At 37.5% G+C, this 20379-nt stretch overlaps 1 pseudogene; it reads left to right on the top strand.

Annotated features, from left to right (window-relative positions):
• Nucleotides 1-940: 940 nt before the first annotated feature.
• The window catches only part of LOC115427752 (zinc finger protein GLIS2-like), a 67266-nt pseudogene continuing 47827 nt past the window's right edge, over nt 941-20379 (top strand).

Genomic DNA, 20379 nt, shown 5'->3' with positions numbered 1-20379 from the left:
CAAAAGTGTGAAAGTTTCACTTAAAAAATGCTATCCATTGCAAAGGACATTCCATTAAAAATATAAATAAATACATACATACATACATACATAAATAAATACATAAATAAAATGTCTTTGAAAAATCAAACAAAAAAAAACCTGTTGCATTATGCAGTTTCCAATCAAGACAACTGTTTAATGGAAAAAAGCTAAAATTTTCACTTTCCTGGGTCTCAGGAGGTTAATGCTGCTAATCTGATGTTTTCTCTCATTTGAACATACTATATTTCTAGGTATTACTCCTTCAGATAATAATAAAAAAAAAAAAAAAAAAAAAAAACAAACTCTGTAAATTACAGTCTAATAACAATTAGCAAATGATTTAGATAAAAGAACAGGAACGTTACAGTAATGGTATGAATGTCAGTGTATGGGATGATGCATTAGTGTCCACTGTGTTGGTTGATATGACACTAAAACAACAAAACCCATGAATATATAAGAGAACAGCTGTAGAATAACTGTCCACTGGAGTGACCACTATGCATGAAAGGGTTAATAACATCATGAAATGTACCAATGAACATAAGGGGTCATAGGTCACCAGGTACATTCACAGAGTGTTGAGCAGCTTTTCATGACAAAAACAGTGGAATACTGAGGTCAATTCACAACAGTAGTCTACAAGGGGTTAAACACGGAGCACCAAGGGATCAAATCAAAAGAATGAATGACTAAAATGAGGCCTGGAGGAAAAAACTGACACGTTGAAACATTAGATGTCAGTTAATATGAACCATGTGGTTTCGGAATCAGCGTCTAGTGGCCATCTGCGTCACTGTGCCTCCTGCTTCCTTCACACTGTGAGGAGTTAACTGGAGGCTGGATATCTCCTCCCTGGTGTCCGTCCTCTCCACCCTCTGCCTCTTTCCCTGTATCCTCCCTCATCACCGCCGCTGGAGCTCAGTTGACCAGCGTCGCAACTGAGCGATGCGCCTCCAGGAGCGCCTTTACGCATGTGTGGCGGATTTGACATTCATATCGCAGCCTGCATCGACCCGATCCAAAACCAATTAGTTTGTATTCTCTTGTCAGTCATTGAGTCACTGATTCTAAGGGAAAACTATCACCAGGACAAGGTTTTCGATTGAAAATCGACTCGCAACAGGCATTTTTTTTTGTCTTTCACGATTCCCAGTGGGAGGATTTTTTTTTTTTTAACACAATACCAATTTCTTTCTTTCTTTCTTTTTTTTTTTTTTTTTTTTATGTTAACTTGACTGAAGATGGTTCGGGGAAAACCGACCAAGCTCGTCTGATTTAGGTGATCTGTGTCTTCAGTTTGTGTTTATTGACGCCTCGAAAGCATCTTCAGACAGACAAGTGGAGGCAGAGGAGGCTGCTTGACTTCAACAGGCTGAATAAAGGTAAATAAAAACGACATTCACTATTTTCATTTACCAAGTAGATTAATTTAACAACTCCTCAAAACTACAGTTATTATCCAAACAATGAGAGTATATTCCCATTAGTCCTTTTTATGCAGCTTTGGATAAATTACGCACGCATCTTTATTTATCATATATCGGTGCGCACGTTGAGGACAAATGTGGGCAGGGTTTACATATTCTACTGAGCCCAGATATCTGCTGCTCTATGTCCTACACTGTGTCAGAAAGCTGCTTCAGTGATGTTATTATTCTACTTGATACAGAGTTTGAAAGTTATTCTCCGTACAGATGTTGTTAAGGAGATATTTAGAAATCATGGCATGACTGTAGACATATGTAACGCCTACGTACTGTAATAATTATCAAGTGCATATACCATATTTTCCACCCACATAATCACATTCATACTTCACTGAGATGTGGGCAGGGGCGCAGTAAAAAAAAAAAAAAAAAAAAAAAAAAAAAAAAAAGGGTGGTGGTGGTGGGGGGGCTGGACAAGTTGATGGAGGAATGGATGAAGTATTCTAAGTATGGAAAAGTGGATATAGTGGCATCTCTCAGCCTTTACAAAAATGCAAAATGGCCATAAAATTGATTTTATTTGATATTTTACAGTATTTACTATGTCTTGGAATGATACCCATGTATTTATGTAAACACAAAATTATTGTTAGAGAGTGCTTCTAGCCAACAGTTCGGTTTAAATGAGTTTAGTTGTCAAGCTGCAAATCATGGCTGCACGATTTGGCAAAAAAAGTCAAATTGTGGCTGTTGCATGCAATAATATAATTTGCAGTTTGAGTTTTATTAAGGAAAATACACAGATTGCTAATGTTCAGTTATGTGTTTGTGTGTGTGTTTTTTTTTACTTGAAATAACACAAAAATACAAAAAGCAATTCATACCGACTTTGATTTTGTATGTTTCAGACAGTGTCTTTCTCTGCTCAGTGACACTAATCCTAAAATATCACCATAGAAAGAAAGGATGTGTTTAGGTCAGATCACTGTAAAACCTCTTAAATGTGGACTTTCAAGTTGCAGCCTCACCTGTCTTTTATGTGTTTTCAAATTCACCCAGTTATTACCCCCACCAACTCATCCATATGGAGTTCCTCAGGGATCTGTTCTGGTCCCACTCTTTCTCTTGTGTTTAGTTCCATTTTTAGAAAACACAATGTTAAGCTTGACTGAAATATCAATGGATACTGGCTTTTATGAGGATTTCACAGCATGTTTCAGGTTTACAGCCATGCTAAAAGTTCAGTAAGACTGAGATTGTACATATTCAATTATTCACAGCTGTGGTTTGAGCATAAACATCGGACATGGTGATATTAAGGCGGTAGAGTGTTTAGTACCATGTGAACAGACTGATGATGAGTAGTAGCATCATACCACATCAGGATGGAAACAGTGTGTCACTATGTGTCACCACTACTAATGAGTCAATATGCTACTAGTCTGGGGGCCATTAAGTTTATAACATACTCATGTATAGTTATTTTGGATGGTATTAAAAACACAGGTTTGGTTAATTAGATGTTAGGGTCTTTGATATTAAAGTTTAGCATGTCAGCTGAAGTGTGTACAACTGTGATTTAATCCAATACCATTCAATTATGTGTTATTTGAGGTCATTTGTTAGCAGTTGCCAACATATATTGTACAATTTCCACCACCAAAAGTCAGTAATAGTCAAAACAAAAGAGCAATAGAACAATATCTTCCAGTGTTGACCTTTATTACAGTGGTTACAGTGAGTCAATATTGTAGGTTTTAGCTCATGGTTTGCAGAATTGGTCCAAGAACCTGCACTAATTTGGTGGAAAAGGTCTACAAGAGGTACCTTTATTGGTGCTGTATTCACATTATGTCATTTCATTTTAGCAAAGTAGATGGAAGTTAGTAAACAGGGTAGGACACCATTGAAATGAAATATCTTGATACAGTGAATAAATTAGTTTTTCTCCAAATCATTGATGCCTACTTAGCACTTCTGTTGCTAGATATAGCAACTTTTCAGACTCCCCTAGCATCTTTTTCTCAAAAAGAGCACCTAGCAACAAATTTAGCTACTTTTAAAATCTTTGTGGAAACTTTGCAACTTTTTAAAAGTGACTAAAACGCTAAAATGCACACATTTTCCCTCGAAATGTGAGTCAGAAAAACACATGATCTGTACGCCTATAGGTGCAAAAGTTAGTGTTGCCAATTTAGCCAAATTTCCTTACTATATTTATTGATTTTTCAGACCCCTCTAGATCCTTTTTTTGATCACAAAAGTACTGAATATAAGTTTTTTCTTTTGTCTCTTTTGGTCCATTTAGATTGTTAATATAAACTGAAAATTAAAAATGTTATGGTTAAAAATGTTTATGTTTTACCGTGACTTGTTTAAAAACCAAACCAAACTTAAGAAAATGAAGCTAAAAACTAAACCAACCAAACAAACAATAAATAAAGAACCTAAGTATCTCCTCCAGAGTGTGTCTTTTAGGCCACTTTGGCCCGAATAAAAAAAAAAGAGGGTTGGAATTGTGATATAAAAAACCCCCAAACATGACCGTGGATAGTTCATTTGTTTGCAGACATATTTAGAGTGTTTTTATACTGTTTTTTTTACTCTCCCACAATGTAATTCCTCTCTCCTCCATTGCTCATGACAATTACATGCACATTTCCAATAATACAAATTGGGTGATACCATCATTTAGCAATTTCTAGCGACTTCTAAGACAATAGCTCGGCTACTTTCTGGCAACACTGCTCCAAATGTAGATACTTTTGATATAATGCAAACAATAAATAATGATAAAAAACCTAACAAAAAACCCTGGGCCTGTTCCATTTTTGATATTAGATATGGAAAAGTAAGATACAGTGGGTTTAAATCCTATAGAAAGGTACAGACTGTATTTACATGCACATTTTGTACAAACTGTCCATTGAGGTTGGGTGGAGATTAGACCTTTGCTTCCCATCAGGCCTCCTAGCAGTTTTTCGTTCACTACACCCGCTGACACCAGCATCCATCAGCAACCATAACTCCTTTATAATGATAGGCCTCAGAAATGTCGAAACTCCAGCTCCGATATTTTTCATCATTTTGCACAAACTGAAACTCGCTGAGGTCCAGTAACCCACCGGTGAGTTATACCCTCCTTATTAAGTTTACACGGAGGTCTAGTTGTCAGTGTAATGAGTTTCTGAGAATGTTAGATTTTTGTATGATGGCAGCGTTGTGAAGGTTACAGGCTTGTTGCATCATGCTGCTCTTTAAAGGTTGGATAGACACTCGGAAGGATTTTGGGAAAAGCCCGAGGCTGAGCAAACTCCTTTCCTGTTGTTGTTGGGTGCGTCTGCTTTACAGCCCCCTTCCACCCACACTGTCTGCATCAGGGTGGGTGCTGTTTATATATGGCATGCAATGTAGTCATGTGCGCGTTTGTCCTTTGTTTTTGTTGAGGAAGTAAAGAAAGAAGGAAGGAAGGAAGGAAGGAAGGAAGGAAGGAAGGAAGGAAGAAAGGGAGGAAGAGGAAAAATCACATCAGAGTACATAGAAACTCGAGGGAGAAAGTGTTGAAAAGAAAGGCAGGAGTAAGAAGCAAAGAAAAATGGGATAAAAGAAAATGAATGGCAAATGAAGCCAAAGAAAGAAAATAGAAGAGGCAAAAAAGCAGAAAGAAAATAATATAAAGTAGGAAGAAAAAAGGTGATGAAAGGGAGGGAGACAAGAAAGAAAGCAATGTTTAAAAAGACCAAAAGGAATCATCCAGGCGAAGAACTGCAGCAGGAAAGATTTGAGGCAGGTTTGGACTAAAGACAAAAAATTCCACAAAATATGAAGTACAATAAAAGGGAACAAAGGAGAATAAAAATAAGGATGAATTAATGTAGCAAAAGGCAAAAGAAAAGAACCTACCAAGACATGAGGAAAAGGAAAGTAAAATAAGGAAAAGAAGAAAGGAATTTAGGAAGCAAAGGAAGATGAAGAGAAAGAAAGAAAAAGAAAATAAGTGACAAAAGTACCACAGGAGAAATACGAAGTTAATTAACCCTCAGAGTTTCAAGGGTACTTTCTCTATTTTTTATGTAGTTTCTTAAATTCACCTTTTTAAGGAACATGCAAAAACACAAACACAATACCTAAGTGTTTAACATCAAAATGTTCAAGATAATCTCAGCTTTAAGCACTGAGGCCTGTTTTAGCCTTGACATAATTCAGCCCAAATGTTGATATTTGAAGTCAGATTAGTGAAAACTTTCAAATGTCTTGTGAAAACACACCTTCACTCAAGTGGATGATATGGGCCGAGTGAGTTTCAAGGGTTCAATAAAATGGATCAATAAAAAAATCAAATTGAAAGAAGAGACAAGTGACAAAAAAAGAAAGAGAAACGTAGCCAAGTATTCTGTTTAAGAGGCCTGCGCTGTTGCTTTTCCTGCCATCTTCATCTCCTCCTCTTCATCATCATATCTTCGTCCCTCCCCCTACCTGAAGCCCCCCCACCCCCACCTTGCCCCCTGTGAGGCTGCTGACCCCGGTTCTGTGCTGTCTCCATACTTTTCCCTGCTGTTTGTATGTGATGGGTTCAGTGAGTTCAGGCTATAAAAGCACCACTCCTCCTCTTTGTCCCCTGCGGCAGAGGAAGGAGTGTGCAGGCCTCATATGGGAGGTGGAGGAGTTCGATGAGGAGGAGGAGGCATTCTCTGGTTCTCCTCCTCTCTTTTAGAACTCTGACTTTATCTCTTCTCAACCTTTTAGCCAAAAAAAAAAGATTTGCCATTGCAGATTTCTGCAGATCTGTACAATGTTCGTGAACCAAAAATACATTTCATATCTTGGACATGTCTTGAAAATAGACTTATCCATCACGTCATCACCTATTGGTTTGTGAACTACCATTAGGAAGCCTGAACTTTGGTATTTGGCTGTTGCTATTTGGTCCTTTTGGAGCCACAATTGACCAGTGGATGGAGCTGGACATGAGTGAGGGGTGAAACTGTCCGGTGGTTAAGTCTGATGTCATATATGCCATAAAAGTCACTTTCGGGTCCAAACAGTCAATTACCAGTGGAGCCAGTATGATCCTTTATTATAACTCTTTTATTAAATGAGGCACCATTCAACCTCTTTCGTTTCTATAATAAATCTTTTGTGATTCTCTTCAACTGAAGTTTATTTTACAGTATTCCTGAGAAACAAAACACAATCAGTGAAAGAATCACCTGGATATTGATCGAAGCTAATGGGACTAGTGTGTGTAGCTCAGGTTGTATTTTATGCTGCATTCCAGGCCGTTTTTTGAGTTCATGACTTCAAACCACAACTCACGACTTCATAACGTTCCAGGCACGTCACGCCAAACTGCCTGAGCGCAAGGAATTGTGGTTGTTAGATGTAAACAAACCAGCACGGTGGACCCTACGTTCTGCTCATTTACAATCATTTCTATCGCCAAAGGTGCTTGCTCTTTGCTTATTTGAGGGAAACAGTGAAGTAAAAATGGCGATAAAGGCAAGAGAAGCTGTTCTACCTTTGATGTTATTAGTATATTTGGATACGTATTTGGTATTAATTTATTCTTGCACTCAATGGACTGAAAACTAGCTAACGCTATAGTAGCTGTTGATTATGCAGAACATTTGCAGATAAATAACATCAGAGCAATGCCTTGTTTTAATAAACAAGTTGCATAAACACCGCATCCATGGGGGCCACCATTGCTACGTAACGTCAGAACTCGGAACTGGGAGTACATGGATCTAGTACGAGTTCAAGGGTGGGAAGTCACAGGTTTGACTGACATTCCAGTGCATCTTCACCGGTAGAAGGTTGGAAAAACATGAGTTAGTGATTGCCTGGAACGCAGCATACGCCACATGATAAAAACTGAAACTAGAAGTTGTTACCTTTCAGATGAGGTGTCACTGATTTATTTTGTCTTTGTGGTTTTTCAGTGATAAGCTTTGGAACTTGGTTTGGTAAATAAGAGAAAATTACTCAAATTAGGTGGGAAGGAACGGGTTAATTAAATCAAATACAGTTATGAGTGCACTTGTATACAGTCAGTATTTTATCTGCAGTAGATAATGATTTTAATCGTCTTAAATACTGTTTAAGGCCCTGGTTCATTTACAGCTTTGTACTTGACTGCATACTGACATAAAACATGACTTTATTTATCTTCCTGTGAACTGGGCAGCACAAATAAAGAACTGACAATAAATGAAATGCTAAATGTGAAGATGTTAACCACCCCAGAGAAGCATATTATGTATCAGGAAAATCCACAAATATCCGGTTTTGCAGATGCAGTAGGAACTAATGTTAAATAGCTAACATGCTAACATTACCCGGGGCCATAGTATTTTTTCCTTTGATTCAGATTTATAAGCTTCACACAATCCTACAGCAGATTGAATACAGAAGAACAAAGAAGTTTAGATCTGGAAGAAGGAAGTGATGTCGCAACTTAATAGAAATTCACCAAGCTAATGCTACTGCTAATGTTATCAAAACACCAAACATAGCGCTAATGTTTAACACAGGCAAGGAATTTCAGCTTCTTGAGAAATGTTAACACATATAACTGGATTTGATAACATTAAAGTCAACTTCAAACATGCTAATTGCTGTAAACATGCTAATAGCACTAATTGCTAAATAGTAGGATACATTATTGGCTGAACGCTAACATTAACTAATTTAGCTATGTTATGCTAACTGGCCAGGTTGTAACTAAATAGCTGCCAACCTTAGTGTTTGATTGCCTTGTTGGTGTAATGTCTTGACCACAACACTTGTAGAAAAAGATTTTATTCAATAAGCAGTCACTCTAAAACTCTGTTTCAGTAACCAAGAAAACCCTGATAGGGCAGATGTCATAACACCTGGCCTAAAATCTCATCAATAGTGGGACGATTTACTAAAAGAAGGTCCTCATAAAGATGATATGAGAGTAGAGGGACTGTTGGAAAAATGCATCTTCTTTGGTTTTTAAGAGAAGAATTCAGTGGAAACAATTGGTACGGCTTCTTTGAAATCAACATGTTGTGGTTGTCAGTGGTGTTGTTCCCCTCACTTGTTGTAGTTGTTGGGCCATGTTTCATATCACGTCAGGATGCATAGATTGATTACGTACTTTTTAGGGTTTTATCCATTTTTAGCTCACCGGCCATGAGCTATTGTGAAGGTGTTGTGTCGTCATCTTCATTAGCAATTTCTTCAAACAACATCATCTCTGACAAAACTAATAGTCGGATTCATTTAAAATTTTATATGTAGCTTTCTTGGGACAATGTGTACAAAGTTTGTTCACAGTTTTGATAAATTCAAATTTTTACATTTTTAATGCATTTTGGAATATAAAAAAAAAATGCCTTTACTTATAATGGGCCATATTTTGATGACTTATGATATGGACATGGTTAGAGATATAAATATAGTTACTATGGAGCACTGATAGGAAGTCATATATGGACTTTCATTTAATTAGTTGAGTTCTCCTCCAGGGAAAGTACCTCCCACTTCTATTGGGAGATCAATCTCCTGCATCAAGACCACAGGACTGTAACATAGCGGCAGAACCTGACAACCTCAAACATTCAACTTGTTATTGATTAGACTGAACTTGCCAGATTTAACATGCAGATTTAAAATGAGATACAGGGCCTTTGGTTCTATTTTTTAATTGTGGTCTGACCCTCTTACCCTCTAGGTCAGTGGTTCCCAACCTTTTTTGGCTCGTGACCCCATTTTAACATCACAAATTTTTGGTGACCCCAGACATTCAAAACTGAGATTTTTTTTTTTTTTTTTGCTAAAATTAATTTGTTTTTGATCATGTAATAGTTTGCCATACTATGTTGCAAATAAACGTTAATTTTAGAAGACATTTAGTCTATATAATGTATATTATTATGGACAGAGGCAGAAAAGCCAGGTGTAGATTACTGCACAAAGTGAGAATTGTATTTTCCTTGGTCAGGATATGTACAGTCAGTCCAGCTTGGATTTACAAGGCTGACAATTAATACTGAACAAACAATAACTTAAACTATGAATTATGAAAGAGCTGCAGCATCTGAAACTGACCACAATGAACATTTGAAAGATAAACAGTACCACAGTGCTTCAGTTTCAGCTTTCAGTTTCAGCTTCAGAGTTTGTCATGGCTTTTATTTATTGGGATTGTCTCTCTCAACTCATCATATATATTTTTTTTATCAGTAAGTTGGTTTTTTTTTTAATCAATTACTAGAAATTTCAGGCGACCCCATTTGAATTCCAGGTGACCCCACGTGGGGTCCCAACCCCAAGGCTGAAAAACACTGCTCTTGAGGCAGGAGGTGGTTGGGTAGACACATCCTGACTCCCTTAAGTTTATTGGTAATAAAACAGCTTTTATCAGAATTAGGAAAATATTGTGGTTTGGTTTGAATAGTATTATGTGTATCATGGTTAATTTTAAACATGTCTTTGGGTTTTTTGTGTGTTAAACAAAAACTTGGCATCTTTCCTTCTTAACCAAAGCCTGACAGTGTCTGAATCTGACCATAAGAGTTGTCACATATGAATGTAATTTCTAAGAGATGAAAAGTGCCATGACTGGTTAAAACACTACAACGTAGACGTACATGTATCCAGATGTTTAGATGTCATGTATTTTATTCAGTAATGTTGACATTATATGTATCTGACTTCTCTGGTCTCTTCTCCTCTCCTTCCTCCTCCTCCTCCTCGTTGCTGGGTTGTGGTATCATTCCTGAGCCCAGCCCTGGACCAGGCATTCATTTTTCTCCTCTTAGTCTCTAACCACTAACTAACCACTGGCTCCCTTCAGCGCCCCCTCCCCCTCCTCCTCGCCAGGAATGCCTTATTCACTCTTCCTTTTTCTGATTCTAACAGGCTAAAGCTTCCATGCATCTGTGCCAACATCTGCAAACAGACACGAGATATGCACATGTTTTGAGTGTGCATAGCCTTAAGTTTGCTAACATGCAGAAGTAGCAAAAGAACGTACATTCTTTACCCCAGTACATGATAACTGTACATAAAAGAACCCAGGAAAAGTAGAAGTACTGATTCGATTTATTGGGGAAAATAGTGACTGTGAACTTCATTCCAGTGTGCAAATCAGTTTCCAATCTCTGCAGCTGACTGTGAATCATTAATGTGTTGTCTCTTTTAAGTCTGTTTAGTCTTGTAATGTTTTTTTTTTTATTTCATTTAGTTTTTATCTCATCTCAATTTATGTTGTTTTGATTTTGTTCAATAAGAACTCAAACCGCACTTTTGCATTGCATTTTATTCATTTTGATTTATGCAAAAGCTGGTTAAAAAAAAGAACTAAACTAGAAGAGCTGTGTTTTCATTTCCCTTTAATATTTTAATTCAGTTTCCTCCATGACATTGTTTTCATCGTATATCTCTTCCATAATTTTCACACTCTCCTATCTTCTGCATAGTTTTGGTTTAGTTTATTTAATTCTCATAAGCCTCATCGTGGGGTTAAAGAGAGAACATATACAAAGAAAACAGGAGGTTCACAGATTATCACGTTCATGTAGATTGTAAATCAATAAATAAATACATTGAGTTGAATTACTCACATCCAAATGCAGACACAATGTCTTTACAAAACTTTGCAAGTAGGTGCAGCAAAAATCACTTTAGAATTATGCAACTTTTCCATTTTTTAAACAGTCAATCTAATTTAGATGTATTCAAGCAGATATTTCTGTCTTTGCAACTTAGGCTGACTACACTAACCCATAAAGACCCAGTGCTACTTCTGTGGCAGTTCCAAAATGGTTTTTTTTTTCTCTATATTTCACTTTTCGCACGTGATTTATCACAATTTATTATACTATTATCCTCTTCATTTTGCATTTTTTAGGTGTAAATCAGGTGTTTTCCTACATTTGATTTACTGATGATGAAAATGTTTATAAAAGCTCAGATTAAAGTTGAGGGTTATTAGGTCAGAAATAGAGAAAACTGAAGAAGAAGTGACTTTTTCAGTAAAATCTGTCATAAATCCAGTGTGTTCATCCACTGTCATTGATCCAACTCCATGGGTTTTACTGGTGAATCAATGTTGTAGAAGATGATGCTGTTTCCATGTTCTCTACAGAGCCTCTGAATGTCCAAATGGGTCATATTGCATGACCAAGTGGCATTTTACACCAATTATTTCAACGTATTGATAGGATTAATGGATCAGATGTTATTACACATTTTAGATCAGTTGATGCATTTGGTCGTCGGTGGCTGTTTGGGTCTTTATGGGTTAATATAGCTGACACTCATGTCCAGACTTTACCGAATCTATTCAATGGACCTGATCTTCTACACTGGAAAAAATCAAAATCTTACCAACTGTGTTTTTTCTCATTTCTAGTCAAAATATCTCATCACACTTAAGATAAGACATAATCAAGAAATCTTACCAAGATAATTTTCACTTATTCCACAGGCAGATATTTTGCTTGAATTTAGCAAAAATTTGCCAATGGAACAAGTGAAAATCATCTTGGAAAGATTTCTTGAAATAAGATTTTCAAGATTCTGTTGACTAAAAATAAGTTCTTGTGTCTCACCGAAAAATTACCCTTTAGGTGATTATGTCTTATTTTAAGTGTGATGAGATATTTTGACTAGAAATGAGAAAAAATACACTTGGTAAGATTTATATTTTTGCAGTGTAGTGATTGATGCATTTCATCTACACTAACACAGCTACTCCTTTCATTTTTTTGTTTTTTAACTATTTCATCTAATGCAACATAAAAATTACTACAAAGTGGTGCAAACACTCGGACTAGCCATAGTTGTTGTCCAACCTGTGGACACCATGGATAATACCGGATGTAAGCAGATGCAGAAGCTTTAATCTGTCATGATTTTTTAGCAGCAAGTTCATTTGTAAACTTGTGTTACCTTAAGTGTTGGTTATGGTTGTGAAAGTGTTTTCTGTACATGATATGAACTTGTCCATAACGTCGGTCTGGTCCGTCTCCTAAAGTATCAGTGCTGACCTCGATCTACTGCAGGTCATACACTGATTTATACACCTGGATTTGATGTTTAAGGCGCAGCTTCATCACACAAACACATAATAGACACAAGTAGACTGTGGTGTGATGCCATCATTTTCCAGTCTATCTGTTTTCCCTGAATACACGAATACACATGAACCACAATTTGACAAATCTGCACTTTGGAAGGTGACCTAAAACGACATTTATGTGTAGACAAAAATATGCATTTTACAGAGTTAATGGACAAGGGATCATCTTCTGTTGCTGTTTGTCTGTTTAGGCTGAAATTGGTCTTGATGTTGGGAGATATTGCAATAAATAAACAACACACAAAAAAAACAAAAAAAAAACAACAATAATTATTACCTCCGCCAAGGAACGACGGAGGTTATGTTTTCATCGTGGTTTGTCTGTTTGTCTGTTAGCAAGATAACTGAAAAAGTTAGGGACGGATTTGAATGAAATTTTCAGGAAATGTTGATACTGGCGCAAGGAACAAATGATTAAATTTTGGTGGTGATCGGGGTTGGGGGGTGGGGGGCTGAGAGACTGATCTGCCTTGGCGGAGGTCTGCGCTCTCTGAGTGCTTTTCTAGTTCCTCTTAAATTCATTAAAAGTAGTAAATACTTTGCTCAAACAGGTCTAGTTTGACAATATAAAAAGTTAAAAGTTGTCAGAAAATACATCCTGGAAGAAAAGTACATGAAAGCTGTACTTGAATCCAACGTACCCACAGTTCAGTTAACTCGCAGACTTCCACAGACACACAAAAAAGGCCCCCCATCTGTGTGTGTCGACCACCTGTGAGGGTGCACACACATCCATAAACCTCCCTTTCTTCTCCCTCTCTTTTCCATTATCCTCCTGAGAGCCCAGCACCGGGGCCTTCACTTCCAAACCAAACATAGAGCAAATTCCGCAACCCCCCCCCCCCCATCGCTCCCCTTTTCCCTCTCTTCTTATTCTCCTCTCCCTCCCGCTCATTCCCTGCCTCTCTTTTTCTTTTAGGTCTATGTTTGAGGAAGGAGGAGATTTTCAGACTAAAAGCTGGCCTCCAGTAAAAAGCCTGACAGAGAGAAGGGAGTGAACTCTGAGCAAAAAGGAAGAAAAAGACCAAAAAAAAAGATGTCTTGGCGAGGGAGCAAATTATGATTGTAAAGGGGATCAAGTGCCACGGCAGGTGGGCGTTGGATTAGAAACCCACTCTGTCTGTGTCCCAGTGACTCATAGATTTCAACTACAATGGACAGGCTGTTTTTTTTTTGGTTTTTTTCTTCCATCCTTGTTCTAATGGCTTTTCAGATGATGCTGACCCTTAATGCTTTAGCCTCGATCCCCTCATCATATTTTTTTCTGAACTGGACTATACAATGCAAACCCCTACAGACATTAAGTATATAATAACACCTTTTCCACCAACATTCCCAGGAACTTTTATTACCAGGAACTTATTTACCTGGATACAAAAATTCCTGGTAATCTGTGTGGTGTGAGTTTCCACTGTACCTCAAAGTTCCAGGAAATTTATTCAAATCAGGCTTGGCTGTTGAATTACTTGTAGAATACCCTCTTTACGGTACTTTTCAAATACAATGTCCAGCGTATTACAGCATATTCATCTCGCACCTACAAGTTCTCTGTAATCATCTGTCTGTCCATATAAATATATAAATTTGCTGTACAGGGTGGGGAAGCAAAATTTACAATGAGCATTTAGTTGTTTTTTCTCAGCAGGCACTACGTCAGTTGTTTTGAAACCAAACATATATTGATGTCATAATCATACCTAACACTATTATCCATACCTTTTCAGAAACTTTTGCCCATATGAGTAATCAGGAAAGCAAACGTCAAAGAGTGTGTGATTTGCTGAATGCACTCGTCACACCAAAGGAGATTTCAAAAATAGCTGGAGTGTCCATAAAGACTGTTTATAATGGAAAGAAGAGAATGACTATGAGCAAAACTATTACAAGAAAGTCTGGAAGATACTATTAAAGAAGAATGGGAGAAGTTGTCACCTGATTATTTGAGGAACACTTGCGCAAGTTTCAGGAAGCGTGTGAAGGCAGTTATTGAGAAAGGAGGACGACACAGAATAAAAACATTTTCTATTATGTAAATTTTCTTGTGGCAAATAAATTCTCATGACTTTCAATAAACTAATTGGTCATACACTGTCTTTCAATCCCTGCCTCAAAATATTGTAAATTTTGCTTCCCCACCCTGTAGGAGCCAAATGTGCTCAAAAGAGTAATTTTAAACACTCAAAAGAGCAAAATCAGCAAACGGACTGTCTTCCGTTCACTTTTCATAGTTGTTCATGTAGCAGCATGTGTGTTTTATAACATCAGCAAGACAAAAAACATCATTTAGTTGGTCTGGGTGTGTTTTCTGGTATAGTAGGAACCGTGCTGTTTTGGTACCGCGGGAACCGGTCAACACTAATGTTTAAATCCCAGCCCTATGTTGTAAACCCCTCCCTGTAACTCACTCATTCCATCCTCTGCTCACGCTGTGAATGTACAGGCTGTAGCCGACGCTGTTTAGTGTAATTCATTACTTATGAGATACATTTCAATTTCAAAGAGCAATAGACTATCAACTGACCTCCCAGTAACATAAAACAACACAGAAGTGAGTTTAACACAGAAGCTGTAGCCGGCACTGGAGCCAGGTCAAACCCACCAATAGAAACTCTTCTCTCATCCATCGGTGTAGGCCCCACCCATTAAGTGCAGTTAAATTTGCAAGCAAAACTTTTGAAGTTGCAAACAAAGAGGAGTGATTTTCAAGCAAAACTTTTGAAGTCTCAATCAAAAGTTTTCAACTCACAAGCAAAGAAGACAGATTTATGAGCAAAGTGATCTTTTTTTTTTGATTGCCACTTACTGTCTTTTGCTCTCAAATCTCTTTTTTGTTTGCAAATCTATTCTTTTTAATTGCAAATCCATTCTTTTTAATTGATGAATAAAGAAACAACTTTCTCTCCATAGTACTTGAGCATGGAACATTTGCATTCACATGGATAAAATTAAGGGGACTTTGGGGTCCAGCGTACTCGGATACGGACTCGAGTACGCTGTGTGAAAACGCCCTGAATCTTACACATATTTAACCCTCTACCTGCCTGACAACACCTGTGATCGGCCAAAATCTGCATCAGATTTCCTACAGCCTAAAAATAGAGTCCACAGAAGAGTGTAGAGTTCTTATTTCCTATCACATTCGGCTGAAAGGTAATTCTACAATTCTGGGTCCAATGAGCTGTAGCCTTTGTTGTCTTCAAGAATGTTAAGGAACACTCATCTTTTCTCCTTTAAAAATAGTGAAAATAGTGTTTTCTCAACTTCCCTGCAGTTTCACAACACGCTCTTTTTCTTTTCTAGTAAATCTATTCCAAATATGAAGTCTCCCTGTTAACTCTCCAACGACTTTTTTCCAGCTCATTACTCTGATATTTTGATGGGGGCTTTATTTTCTTTTTCGTTCTTTCTCTCCTTCTTTGTTTCCCTGCTGAGAAAGAGGGACGGCCAACAGTACAGCTGGGATTGGTTATTATTTACTGGCTTGGCACACATACACACAGTGGAAACAAATTGGGTGAATCTGCTCTGCACATAGGAATGTGAGGTGCATGTGTTTGTGTATTTTAGGTCTGGATGACAGGGCTGAGGGAATGAGAGAAAGTTGAGGAGAAAGAAAGAAAAACGGGCAAAACAGAGCGATTTCAATGAGTGACAGAGGGAGAGGCAGATTGATTTCTTGGTTGTGGACCAGCTCAGTCTTGCCTGATAACAAAGCTTAAAAGCTATTTTCTCACTCAGTCCTTTTCTTTTGTTTCCTAACGTTCCTTCCCTCCCTGCTTTCATCCCTTCGTCCGCACTCGTTCTTCTCCAACATGTACGGATGTCTCCTTCACCCTCGTCTCTGTCCTTAGCGGTGGATGAAAGGTCTGGGGAAGGGGAGGGATCTGTTGCTCCGTTGATGGTGAGGAATTACAGGGAGGGTAAGACGAGAGGAGAACTGAAGAGTTTTCTGTGTTGACCTTGTCCCACTGCCAAGCGGTGGGATGGTGGTGGAAAGGATTATGGGTGGGGAGAAGGGATATGGAACGAAATATATTAAGAGATAAAGCAATTTTGTTTGAAACTCTGAGTAGAAAAAATGAGAAGGTCAGACAAAACAACAAAAACATCTGAATCTTACAAATGATTGAAGGCAGATGAGAAGCAAACAGGCCTGACACATGCACATCTCACCCCCCACCCCCATGTAATTGTTACAGTCTGGTGAGTGTTTTGCCATCTTCATGTCCTTCACTACAATCCAGGAACAGAAGTGTTTGGGTTCCTAGAGGATTGGGATGTCCCATCAAACCATCAAACATCCCAGTTTAAAGATTCAACATATGCGGTAAATTATTAATGTATGTTCAGAGCAAGTGGTGGATTCAAGTGAGAGTAAGACCTGCAGTTATTTCACTGTCCACTAGGGACTGTTTTGATTGGATAAAAGGTGGTTTTAGTTCATCCATTCATTTTCTGAACTGCTTAGTTCTCAAGAAGGTCATAGGGTGCCAGAGCCCATTCCAGATACCTATGGGGTGAAGGTGGGAGATTTTAGTCTCCGTAGTTATTTTCTTCATTCATGTTCATGCACGGGGACTGAATTTTCATGTCACTTACTTGGCTGAATTCTATCAAGATTTACCATTATGTATGATTAAGAACTTTTTGCCTACAATCTGTGGTTTACAGCTGCTGTTCCCAAACTGTGTGTAGTTGTCATTTATCAGAGTAAAAATCATAACAATAAAATGATGTGGATCCATTTGAGAAGCCATGTGAAATGCAAAGGGAAGGCCTCAGTTGTACAAGATGTGATAATAATAACATAATGTAACAACAAAGTGAAAGTTTCATAGTAAATAACAAGACAAAAATGATAGGACAAAAAGAGACGATAACAATCCAAAAGAACTATCAGCATGTAAAGTTTCACAGAATTACTGTTTTGACAGTAGAAAAGTCAGTCCGTCCTGTTTATTTGCCTACATTAGCATTAGTATTGTTACTTTTTAAAGGCTCACATGGACATAATGTTTCTAACTGTGATGTTCCAGTATTGTTTTTGACAATGGAATTTAGGTCCCAGGGAGAAACAGCGGTTAACCTTTGAGTCATGAGTCGTTCTCTTCCTCCTTAAAACTACCACATAACACTAACACAGACTTGACTCAGGCTTTTCAGCCATTTCAGGACAGAAGAACAAGCTGTAAAGCTTCTATATAAAGCTTTTTTGGTCTAATCCACTATCCAGAAGAAAAGAACCATGAACACAAACTTGGGTTCAGGTTATTTGACTGGTCAGTCAGCAGTTTGCTTTGCTTGGCTGGGGAAGTGTAAGGAGTCAAACCATGAATCTGTAAAGAGAAGTGGATCCCCCTGTGGCCAGTTATGGTTATATATATATATATATATATATATGTATATATATATATATATATATATATATATATATATAACCATAACTGGCCACAGGGGGATCCACTTCTCTTTACAGATACACAGATACAGATACACACACAGATACACACACACACACACACACACATATATATATATATATGTACAGGGTGGGGAAGCAAAATTTACAATGAACATTTAGTTGTTTTTTCTCAGCAGGCACTACGTCAATTGTTTTGAAACCAAACATATATTGATGTCATAATCATACCTAACACTATTATCCATACCTTTTCAGAAACTTTTGCCCATATGAGTAATCAGGAAAGCAAATGTCAAAGAGTGTGTGATTTGCTGAATGCACTCGTCACACCAAAGGAGATTTCAAAAACAGTTGGAGTGTCCATAAAGACTGTTTATAATGGAAAGAAGAGAATGACTATGAGCAAAACTATTACGAGAAAGTCTGGAAGATACTATTAAAGAAGAATGGGAGAAGTTGTCACCCGAATATTTGAGGAACACTTGCGCAAGTTTCAGGAAGAGTGTGAAGGCAGTTATTGAGAAAGAAGGAGGACACATAGAATAAAAACATTTTCTATTATGTCAGTTTTCTTGTGGCAAATAAATTCTCATGACTTTCAATAAACTAATTGGTCATACACTGTCTTTCAATCCCTGCCTCAAAATATTGTAAATTTTGCTTCCCCACCCTATATACATACCCTACATATATATATATATATATATATATATATATGTATATATATATATATATATAGATAGATAGATAGATAGATAGATAGATAGATAGATAGATAGATAGATAGTGACAGATGTAGCAATCCAAAGTGATAGCAACATCAGAAAGAAAGAACATGAGAAGCTCGAGAAATACCAAGTGCTGAAAGAGGAAATAGAGAAAATGTGGGGTGTGACGGCAATAGTGGCCCCAGTAGTGATTTAGGCACTAGGGCCAGTGACCCCCAAGCTGAGTGGATGGCTCCAGCAGATACCAGGAACAACATCAGAGATCTCTGTCCAAAAGAGCGCAATTCTGGGAGCAACTAAGATCCTGTGCAGAACCATCAGGCTCCCAGGCCTCTGGTAGAGGACCCAAGTCTGAAGGAGACACCGCCCAGATGGGCGAGAAAAAGATTTTTTTATATCTACACTACCAGTCAAACGTTTGGACACACCTTCTCATTTAAATGGCGTCAGATGGACCACAGATGGCCAACAAGTGCTCAGCATCACTGGGAACTCCTTTAAGACTGTTGGAAAATATTTCAGGTGACTACCTCATGAAGCTCATCGAGAGAATGCAAAGAATGTGCAAAGCCGTAATCAAAGCAAAATGTGGCTATTTTGAAGAGTCTAAAATATAAAACATGTTTTGAGTTATGTCACACTTTTTTTAACTACATAATTCCATTTGTGTTCATTCATAGTTTTGATAACTTCGCTTAGAATCTACAATGTAAAATAGCCATGAAAATAAAGAAAACCCAGGTGTGTCCAAACTTTTGACTGGTAATGTGTGTGTTTATATATATATATATATATATATATATATATATATATATATATATATATATATATATATATATATATATATATGTATATGACATTCACAAACAATATGTGCACTGTAGTCTTCAACAAATTTGTAGCCAACATACTAACAACTTAAGATCTAACTAACATAGTACTTTGTGTTGATCCAGGTGTCATGTGCATCACAATAAGCATCTGTACTTATTGCATAACAATAAAATGACGTGAATCCATCATCCATCCATCAAATTTGATTAATGGATGAATCGTTCAGCTCTAGTTTGTATGGATGAATAACAGGCTATGAAATAGGTAAACTTCACTGCCCTCCAAAAATGATGCAGTTACAGAGTTCAGCAGTGTTATCAGTGCTGGTTTGTACAAGATGCCTATATATAGTTATGTTCATCGTTCAGCTACAGACGGATAAAGTGAGATGAGGTGGGTTTAGGCTTTATTACAGCTTTTCTGCAGCCCTCCACCCTCCACAGCTGGCTGTCCTCCCATCTGTCCTACTCCCAAAATATTTGCCTGCTGTCTCTTGAGTGGGAACCTATGTTATGTATGTGCTCTACATTTTTCTATGTAATGTCCATCTTTTTTTGTGAATTACAGGAGCTGCTGTGCTAATGAGCTTCTGTCAAACTGCTTTGTTTTCTATATGAATCCAGAGATGGTGTCTATGAAGAAAGGCAAATATGCTTTTTGTGTCAGGATTTAATGACCCTTTCTTCTTGAGAATGTAATGTATCAGAACAAATATGACTACTACCACACTGAGCATTAAGGACTTCACATTTACTTTGACAGTTAAGTAAAAATACTTTCTGTCAACTAAAGTATATCATTCTACTCATTTTTCTAACAACCTTT

This window comes from Sphaeramia orbicularis, chromosome 1, assembly GCF_902148855.1.
Source record: "Sphaeramia orbicularis chromosome 1, fSphaOr1.1, whole genome shotgun sequence".
Lineage (NCBI taxonomy): Eukaryota > Metazoa > Chordata > Actinopteri > Kurtiformes > Apogonidae > Sphaeramia > Sphaeramia orbicularis.
Note: the sequence above shows the minus strand (reverse complement) of the source record. Positions and strands in the feature narration are given on the sequence as shown.